General features: G+C 37.3%; 1 protein-coding gene across 1 annotated transcript in view; it reads right to left on the reverse strand.

The window, feature by feature from the left end:
• The window catches only part of lzts2a (leucine zipper, putative tumor suppressor 2a), a 65,650-nt gene extending 56,160 nt beyond the window's left edge, over positions 1 to 9,490 (reverse strand). The window contains exon 1 of the mRNA XM_058795892.1: positions 8,868 to 9,490. The gene's annotated coding sequence lies outside the window, so the exon portion shown is untranslated. The remainder of the gene's footprint in view (positions 1 to 8,867) is intronic.
• Between the last annotated feature and the right edge of the window lie 951 nt (positions 9,491 to 10,441).

Genomic DNA, 10,441 nt, shown 5'->3' on the forward strand with positions numbered 1-10,441 from the left:
GCTCCAGAGAAGGGGTGGAGGAGAGAGAACCAGAGGGTGGACACCACACCACAGAGAGAGAAAAAGCAACTATATCTCTTCATTTTCCAACTGTCTGCAATTATGGTAAAATGTGAATAATCTGCACAGCGGTAACATTCATACAGGCAATTTCTGGTACACCCCTATTTTCTTTTCATTTTGGAATGGGAAAAGACATGAGAGAGAGGGAGAGTGGATGAGAGTCAGCTGATGGAGTGGGCTGAAGAGGGAACAGCACCACGGGCGATCTGGCAGAGTCATTCACTAAACTCTATCCAAATGGAGCTCACAGTAACCACACTTCCCACAATTACACTAAGTGCAAACTTTCACAAACACACATACACATAAGTTCTTTATATCTTGATGCTGTTAAAGTTCATATGATTTCACCGGCTATGAGAAACTGTTCAGGAACCTTTACCTTTGGAAAATGGTTCCTATGAACCACAATGTCCTGAATGTGCTATTTTTTTTAGAACTTAAGAGTTCAAAGAAGCATGGAAAGGTGTGTACAGAGTGCTGCAAGGATGATTTATTTTTGTAGTCCAACCTGGATGTTACCAACCTGTAGGCCAAACTTTAAGTTAGCATCACCCCGGTTTCCTCAACAAAAAGCCAATAGGATTCTTCCATTGACTTTTTGATAAATGCAGAAAATAAGTTCTGTGACCAACAAAGGTTTTATTCATCATGATAATCTTCACAAATGAACAATTTAATGAATTTCAAAGCGTAAATGAAGCACAAAAGCATAAAGCTAAATAGGCTTAAAGAACTACAGAACATTCGCATGACTTCTGTCCCTAAGCTTCTAACAACTTTTTCAATCTTTAAATAAAATCTACAAGGTGGAAAATCTGAGTTAGAATAGTTTGCAAGAAACTCACTAATAAGTAGATGAGTTTGCCTGTTTAACATGATTTTTTTAACATGTTGAACATTAATTTTTGGAGCTTGTGTCAACTACAGATCTTATTTCAGGAATTTAACCAAAACTCTTTCAAAAAAGCCATTGTTTTTGGGAAGATGAAAAAAAAAAAAAAAACACGAACTAATTTTTAATTTCTGTTTTATTGCAGCAATCTATTGCAAGCATCATCATGTACTTACCAACAATATTCATAGTGTCAATGTCAGGTTTATTAGAAAACTAGATTAGGAAATAAATTAGAGCAGAGGAGAAATACAGAGAAGGGGATTGGAGCTAATGCTTCTGTTAACCAGCCAAGCCATTATAAAAGGCCAAATTTTGGCCGATTAATCAGTTTGGCTGAAAAAAAAATCATCACTGAAAATGAGTTTAGTTAGTTGAGCAGCTCCATGTACAGCTCCATCCAGATTCATATGTCAGCCTGCAGAATCTGATATACTCTAATTCCACTTAAAAAATGGAAGAACGAGCAAATCAAGATGTCTGGGGATTCAGGCTTTGTTTGTGTGCCAATTTAGTACTTCCCAGATAAGTCTTTATATCTACACACAATGCCTCAGTGCAAGCCAATGGAATGTCAGAAAAATGTGTACTTCATTTAGTGGGCTCTCGGCATTCAGTTCTGCTCTTAAACACTGCCATCCTGCCAAACGCTTGCTCTTTTGGTCAACACATTCCAGGCTGAATACTGGTCTGTTATGGATGCTACCCGCTCACCGTCATAATGGACAGCACTGAAATAGTATTGTGTCTTCTGGACCATCTCTTGACACTCTGACCTCATTTCATCACCTTCACAGATGCCTCTCAACATGGGAACAGCAGAGAGGTTAACAAGGCCATTGAGAGAGGTCAACAACCTTGCTCCAGTCACTCCAAGCTTTTGGAGATTAAGCATGTGAACACATGCCATAGTTTCACGGTGCGCTACAAAGCTGCGACTTCCAGACTCAGGTCTCTATATTTTAGACCGCTAATAAGTCTGTCTGATGGTCTGCATGTGGGATGGGGGTGTTTAAGGTCACAAAATGAGAGCTGTTTAAATTGCTGTGCTAGGCTCTGTGGATGGTAATCCCCTCACAAGACGGGGCAGTCTAAGCCTACACGGCTCTTTAGACATGCCTAAGAGACTGCCGTCATGTTTCAGCATGACTGGACTGAGCATAAGCCCTTTGGTTTACGCAGCCCGCCACGTCAAAGACGGAGATGCAGAATTTCAAACTATAGATCTGCAATCTTTTAACCGGAGGTTCTCATGCAGCCATCAATTATACAAGCAACAAATTCCACTAAAGATTGATTTCTGGATTATCTTACATAGCCAGTTAAAACCTTCAAAGGGGACGTCAATATAGGATTTCATCAGCTCTATAATTGAATTGCTGTCTACATGGTGTTTCTCCTTTACGGCATCTCATGAACTTTATGTGAACTTCATGTTCAGAAGAGCCAATTTGCACATGGGTTTTTATGAAAAAGAGCCTTGGTAACACTTTAGTTTAAGGAGCAGTTACCACTATTAGCATGAAAATTACTAGTATTTTGGCTGGTTATTAGTACTTATAAAGTACATATTAATTCCTTATTCTGCATGACCATATTTTAGATCCCTTGATCCTAGACCTAAAATTAACAACTACCTAACTATTAATAAATTAGGTGTTTATAGGGGGAAATGTCAGTTAGTGAGAACTGGTTCCCAAACTAAAGTGTAACCAGAGCCTTTATTGAATAAGTTTTATACTATATTCAAAACAATTTACGACAATGGCTAAAACAATAGCTTTTTAAGAAAAATTAAAAGACTCTGATCTATAGATAACAAACAAAGAAAAAAACACTGAAGACAAATAAATAAACAAATAAATATAGAATAAATTAACAGAATAGAATAAATATAGAATTATATTTTCATCTAATTTCTTCTATATTTATATAATTTAATTAATAATTCATTTATTTATTCAAATTATGTTTATAAATATTGTTTATTAAAACATGTCTCAATCTAGGATCACATGGATATACTGAAATCACTTTTAATTTATTTTTTAAACACATTAAAGAGAGAATATTATAGAGAACACAAAAATTTGCATCATTACTGATTCACCCATCAAATCAGTTTTTCTGCAGTTTTATTAATCAACTCTATTAAGCAAAAGTATTACAGAGACAGAGAAACTACCTACAAAACACATGTGACTAACATAAATTTAATGTGATAACAACTGTGGATCAATTGTGACTACAAATGAGAACTAAAATGCTGACAATTATGTACATTTAAACCTCATCCCTCCCCTGTTGGATTGGTCTTGTGCGAGGTCTGTAGACTGGATGTGGGTGTTGACCACACACATACAAGAGAGGCATTAAAGGGCCGCTCTGTATAAATGGTGATGACATACTGTTTAAACGGCTTCAGTGACTCAAAGCATAAATCTGATTCTCCTAAAACAGACTGCAAACTTGGCATTCCTCTACCATCTTCCGCTCTTGAACTAATGTTTACACACTTAATTACAGATCAGAGGTTAAAACGCAGGCAAGGTCAGCAGTTGTAAAGCAGGAAACTCTGGCATGTTGCACGGTTTGCTTGTTTGTAGTCAGTGGGAGATGCACTGGACAAGAGCACAGCAGAAAGAGGTGAGTGTCAGAGCGAGCCTCAGGCAGAGCGAGCGGCTTGTCTCCTATCATAACTCACATCACCATGGGACGCACTGTGCAGTGGAAACAGTTGTGAGCCGAGGCCCCCTGCGTTGCATCAGCTTGCAGACAGAGATGGAGAGAAAGTGCTGCGTGCTTTACATCTCTCGCAGGCCAAAGATCATAAATCAGGGGACGTACAAAAAGGACAGTGTTTTCATAATGTTTCTTTCTCAGTGTGGGGGTGTGCAGATTCCTGGCTAATGGAAAGCAGGCCAAGCATGAGACGCTGCATGGGCTAGTTCAGAGTGCGCTTCCCTCACGATATATCAGCAGCCAAAATATTATTCTTTGATAACAGGGAACATTTTTTATAATAATTAATGTTGATAATGAAATTACAGCCATTAATTTGTCTTGTTCACTAATAACAGCCGTTAATTGGGTCTCATTCACTAATAATTTATATGCACAGGAAAATGTTTTGCATAATTCAGAACAAATGCATATGCACAACTCATTCTAAAGTTAATGAATCTGGAATATTCTAAATGAGCGACCAAGTGCCTACGGTTAATCATTTGCATAAAACACATATAAACCATCTTATGTTCATCTTCACGGTGTGTGAGTTTTCTGGTTTCACTTGTTTGTATATTTTTTGTAAATTTTGAATAAATTTTAGTATGACATTTGGTTCTCATGATTTGTTTGTGAAAATGTTCATAGATTTCATGAACAAATTCATAAATTTCACACACAAATAGATTTTATGCACAAAAAGTGCGTACACACAATGAGACTCGTTGTCCTTTCTGTATATCCTTTCTATGTAAATAAGCCTCTTTATAGATTATATGTAGACATTCAAATTGAAACAGTTGAAACACAGAAAGTACAATTCTTAGTTCATTTATGTTCCACTGAAGATGATTATTGGATCATTATTGGCCCTAGAATTGCATCGCATCCCTCGGGTGTTCAATATTTATCGTCTATGATAATATCGTAATTGTGGTTTTGACAAAATGGAACCTGACATTATGACAATTTCCTTTTTTTAAATTGTATTTCAACAAATATTATTTTTTTAAACATTAATCACATTATTTTATTGTATTTTCAGTCTAAATACATCTAAATGCATGTGTAAATCAATCTAAATGCTGCTTCAGATTCAGCTTCGGTGTCACTTCTCCAGTGCAAAAATGGATTTTGTTGATAAATGAATTTATTTATTAAATGTAAGAATTTGACATAAAGAAAGACATGTACTAAGTTTAGAAAAATGCTCCAGGAAATCTATTTAAGATAGGAAATATCACCCCTTAATGAAAAAGTCAATTTCTGTCACTCCTGTGAACTGATCACCACACAGAGTCTGAGAAGCTTTGAGAATCAGCTATCCATGACCAGACAAGGTACACTCAAAAAAAACAAAAAAAACACTTAGTAAAACATTGGCTAATTATTGTTACCAAGATATACATTTTGGACAATACCCTCTAGTGAATCCCTAATTCTCTCATCATGCAAATGGACAAAGCACACAACAAACATCGTAGTACACATCACTGGGAGTAACGCTGCTCCGAAGACCTCTACAGGAAATGGATGGTCATCTTTGTGGGAGGAGCTTACAGCCTATCACTATCAGAGTGCTGACTTCACTCTCTGAGGTCAGTATAGTGAGGCTTGGGTTTGCTTGTCCTTAACATCACAGCAGTCAGCATTACACTGACATCTTGACTATATGGATTTAGCAGAATAATGGCTCTTCGCGGTTCTCATTATCACAACATTCAAGCGCTGCGTTTAATTCATTTATTCTGTGCAATTCTGCCTGAACTAAAATTACCCAGTGCTTTGTGAAAGATTGAGATTGAGGGGTCCAATCGACAGCCACAGAGAGGCCTATAATCGAGCCGAGCAATGCAGATTGTACTGTTCCAATTTGTAAATCCATCAATAAACTTAATCCATGTGATATATTAGCAGAAAGTGAAAGATGAAACCAAGAAAATAGTGTGGCGCACATTGATTTTCTCTCAGGAATATTAATGGGTGGCTCCTCCCCCAACATGATACAGATCAGCTGCTTCCATACACACACAGAGCCACAAATAGACACATATGCATATCTCAGCAAATCAACCTCAAGAACACTAGATCTACTGTCAGGACTCCAATCACGTAAAAATACCATTATTCTTTCAAAATTCAGACAGCAAAGTCTTGGCGAATTTAATAAATGGCTACGTTAGAGCCACTCCAGCAACTAAATCAAAGATTTACGGTATTCTCTGTGCCAGCGCTGAATTTTTCCCACACCGACCATATCGGAGATAACCTCGTAAATTTGGTGCCCTAGAATGTCGGTATATTGACGTGCACTTCCAATCAAGACAAAAATCCCAGGCAAGTTTACAAAGCAATGCCTGCCAAAAGCCATCCAACACCCTCTGAAATTACAAACTCTATCTTCATTCATGCAGCAGATGCCAAATTCATTCTGAAACAGACGCTTTGTTCATTTTATCAGTCTCTATATTTGTCAATCAGACACTAAAGACCTTCACATGCCTGGTTCGGTAAGGCTGTCACTGCAGTTGGTTAAAAGTTATATGAGCTACATGGAATGTATGTCACATGACCTAGTGATCATTGAGCACTTACCCCTGATTCCCATTTCCCACACACTGTTAGAAACAGCTGGGCTTTCATAGTGTGACCAGCCTTCCTGCACATTGACTTGCCTCTCTTAATGCTATAAACACACTGACAGCTCATGTGAGTGATTCTCTTCGGCTTGACTCATAAAAGCAGTCCGTTGATATTAAACTGCCTGCACTTGTGAAATTATAAAACTATGTGCAATGCAAGTCCAGGAATAAACAGCGTGCAAAACTGTTTTCTTTCGGGAGGAAAACAATTTTTGCAGAGGGATTAAGGAAATCTCAAATATTAATCATTTATATTTATACATTTTATCCTTCTCTTTGGAAAATCTCCAAAAATAACTTTTAAATCGACTCCCAACGTAATATGTTCTATACTTCAATAGACTCAAGGCCTTGAAATTGAAATCCTGCCAGGATAGTTTGTCAATTCTCATTCATATTGTTATGCAGTATATCAACTGTAAGATGATAAACACAATCAATAAACGGTTTCCTGTACAGAGACTGATTGAAACAACCAGCATGCATTTTCATATAAACACAAGGCATAGAGAGTATATATAAAATATGAAATATTACCTTCACCCACCCACTTCCATCCTAAATACTTCCAATGGGATGCCTGAAAGCAGCTGGGTATGGCGGACCATGTGCAATGCCAGAAATCAGAATGTCAGTATGTAGCCACTGGAGCCTCCAAATTTTAAAGATGGCTCCAAGTACAAGTAATAGTGGTGCATGAGTGCTGCATATCCTGTTTCACATATTGTAGCTTTTAAAGCCCTCAAAAATACAAATAAACATACTGCTAAATATATCTCATAATAAGACTGGAATTCCAGAGGGGGGTGTTTCTGACAGTGTGAAGAATGTCTTTATAACAGCAGAATCGTATCTAGTCTAATATTTCATCTTCCACTGATGGGAACCACAAGTGGGTTTCTAGAGTCTGGTGATAAGGGAGTTTGTGTTTTCAGTTCATAAGATCTTACTCTATGTTGACAGATGAAACAGAACTGTTTTGCTGAGTGTGGTGAGCACGACAGATAAGTTGGTCAAAGTTAAGCCTGATTCTTTTAAAGAGGAGAAGGGAAAACTTGACTGATGTTCTTCTTGTATTTTGTTTAAGCACTGCAGTGTCTTCCAGCATGACAAACGCTTGAAGCGTTACATTCAAATGATTGGGAGTTTAATGTCTTTTTCTTCACTTTTAAGTTGTTCCAATGCAATAGAGAATAGTTAACTGATTTACAATTTGACAGTTACTAAAAACACTGTCTTACAATTAACACAACATGTACCATAACTCTTGTCATATAGCACATAAAACAAATGCTGCAACAGCTGTTTAAGTAACACAAGTGGGTGAATCACACAAAACATATCTAGAATATTACTGAGAATCAAATCTAACTGAGAATAACAGGAATTCCCAAATAACTCCAGTATTTGCATATAAATCTAGTAAACAGACTTCTTTTTGGGGGAAGGGTGTGGGTTGAAGTGGGGGTGGAGGTGTAAAATTTGACAGATAAAGACCCTTAACCCCAACGAAACCTTTGAAAGCAAACTGTTTTGTGAAACACACACACACACACACACACTGCATTCATCCTCAGTTAACATCATTAAGGGTAATTAACAAGTCACAATTATCATACAGTACATAACACTAGTCAAAGGTGAGATCTGTACCTACTGAGAATGAACTACGGGGATTTGTGAGAATGTGTTAAATACACACAGAGAATGAATACAAAGACTATTCAGACAATGTGTCTCCATATGCTGTAATTAAAAAAGACACTGGGATGCCATAATTACTTTTGCTAGGATAAATTGGTGTCTGCCTACATTCAACATAATTATGACCTTTGTAAGATAAAGCACTCAGTCACTTCACTCTCACAGTCAAAGAACAGCAAAAACAACGTACATAAGCACAAATGAAGAAGAAACTAAGATGAACTTTACATTCAAATTACAGTGTCACTAGTACAAATGTTGTTGGAACACAACATTTTACACATGAAGTCAGGAAATTAAAATAATAAAATTTAACTTTTAATCTTACAAGTACGATTTTTAACACATTTTACACATTAAATTGTAATGCGATGCTATTTAATAGTAACAACTGATGCTAAAAAAAAATGTTACCAGTAAACAATGAAAGATACATGTATCTCTCATAGTTATCATTTTAAAACTGGAGAAGGTGCTAGTGACAAAATTACAATTCTATGTCAAAAACTGTAATCTGTCACCAGTAACGCAACAGTCTCTTGTCACTGTTGGGATAGTGACTAATAAGAAAGGAACAAGTGGCTACCATTGACTAATGAAAATACACGTTTAACTAATCTAATGAATAAATTCCAGCATCTAGTGAATAGTTTGTGAGTCTAAAAAAGACTAATTACTAGCTTAGTAAATAAAAATACTACAGTAACAAAAAAGCTAGTTATTTGTAAGCACTGCATGTTAAAATGACTTTCCATGAACAAAACATCAAAAAAAAAACATAAAGCATGTTGGCTCAAACTCGCACTAAAGTTTTAGAGCAGATTTCAGTCACTCACCGTTGACTGCGTGAAGAGCGCTTGAGTAATACCGTCCATAAAGAATCAACGCTTCTGAAGAACGCGTCCTGGTATTTTCACTGCTTCCAAAGGCTGGTGAAGTTCACGCAGATCTGAGCCGCCCTGTCTCTCTCTCTCTCTCTCTCTCTCTACTCCCCTCTAAAGTAGGACAAACTCCCGTTGCTGAAGGTTAATACGCGCAGCCACTACACATCTCTGCGTCCATCCTCCTGGAAGCGACTGCTGCAAACTGCCTTGAATCCCGCTGCTGAGTGGCGCTGCCCCTCGCTCCGGCTCCGCACTGGACCGCCGCTGGCGACAGAGAGCACCGCTGATCTGGAGCGACAAACTGCACGGCTGAGGGAGAGTGCCCACGCGCGGGGGCTCGCGACGGCCGACGCGCTCAAGTTCAGCAAGCAACTTGAACTCTATTGTAATTAACGTCGCACGACAAACAGACTCTGCACTGCCTGTGTACTGTTGGTACGAACAGGCACTGCAGTCTGTTTATTGGACGCTTTTAATGCTGACGCTAGAATATGTCGACTATGAACATTTTGTATTAATAAAAACAAGAGTCATGATAAAAGGAAAATGTAGGCCTAGAGAACACGGGGGAAGTTGTCAGAATTGCTGTATCTCTAGAGCTTTATGGTTCTGACAAGGGTTTAAGTTCACATAAAGCAATATGTTACCTTCTTATTGGGGATGTTGTCACATAAGTAGGCCTATTATATAGTTTATAAATTTGTCCAGTTATTAGTTACAGAATTTGTTACCCAAAATGGTTTGATATTTTTGTTACAATTTGCTGTTTAATTAATTGTTTTATGCTTCATAATTGTTTTACTGTGTAAATCTGAAATTGGTTCTATTGTGACAACTTACCCCTATGTTATTTTTTTCAGAGCAATAAAAAAGAAAATAGTTACAAAACTGTCAGGGTTCCTTTCAAAAGGTACTAATACGTACATTGTGTGTATTAATATGTGCTTTAAAAGTACTAATATGTACCTTTAGGGTACTAATTTAGGGGTAAACAAAGTACAAAGATGTACCTTTTAGCTTTTGTACCTGAGGTTACTGCCCCATTGACAGCTTTGCACCTTTTTTTTTTTTTCTTCAATATATTCTTCAAAATATATTCTTTTGTGTTCAACAGAACTCATACAGGTTTGGAACGACATGTGGGTGAGTAAATAATGACAGAATTTTCATTTTGGGGTGAGCTATCCCTTTAAGGTATGTGTCTTGATTTTCATAAACAAATCCACCCTGAGAAACAAAACTAAAAAGTGTGACGACTAGCCCCGGTCTTCCCTATTTAGCGAGACATACAACCATCTCCACCCATATTGACAATCCCACATATTGTTTATTGATTTCTTTAACAGTCTATTATACAGTCCTCTGGCCTGGAAGAGTCTTTGAAATATGACTCAGTACTGTTTAAGGTGAAGAACTAAATAAGCACAAAGGTTGAGGCACAAAGAGCAAAGGAGTGGTATGAAGGTACAACATGTTCTTGTCCAGAGACTTTTTTAATTTTCCCAAACCCTTTACATATTTCCAAA

Source organism: Onychostoma macrolepis, chromosome 13 (genome assembly GCF_012432095.1).
Source record: "Onychostoma macrolepis isolate SWU-2019 chromosome 13, ASM1243209v1, whole genome shotgun sequence".
Classification (NCBI taxonomy): domain Eukaryota; kingdom Metazoa; phylum Chordata; class Actinopteri; order Cypriniformes; family Cyprinidae; genus Onychostoma; species Onychostoma macrolepis.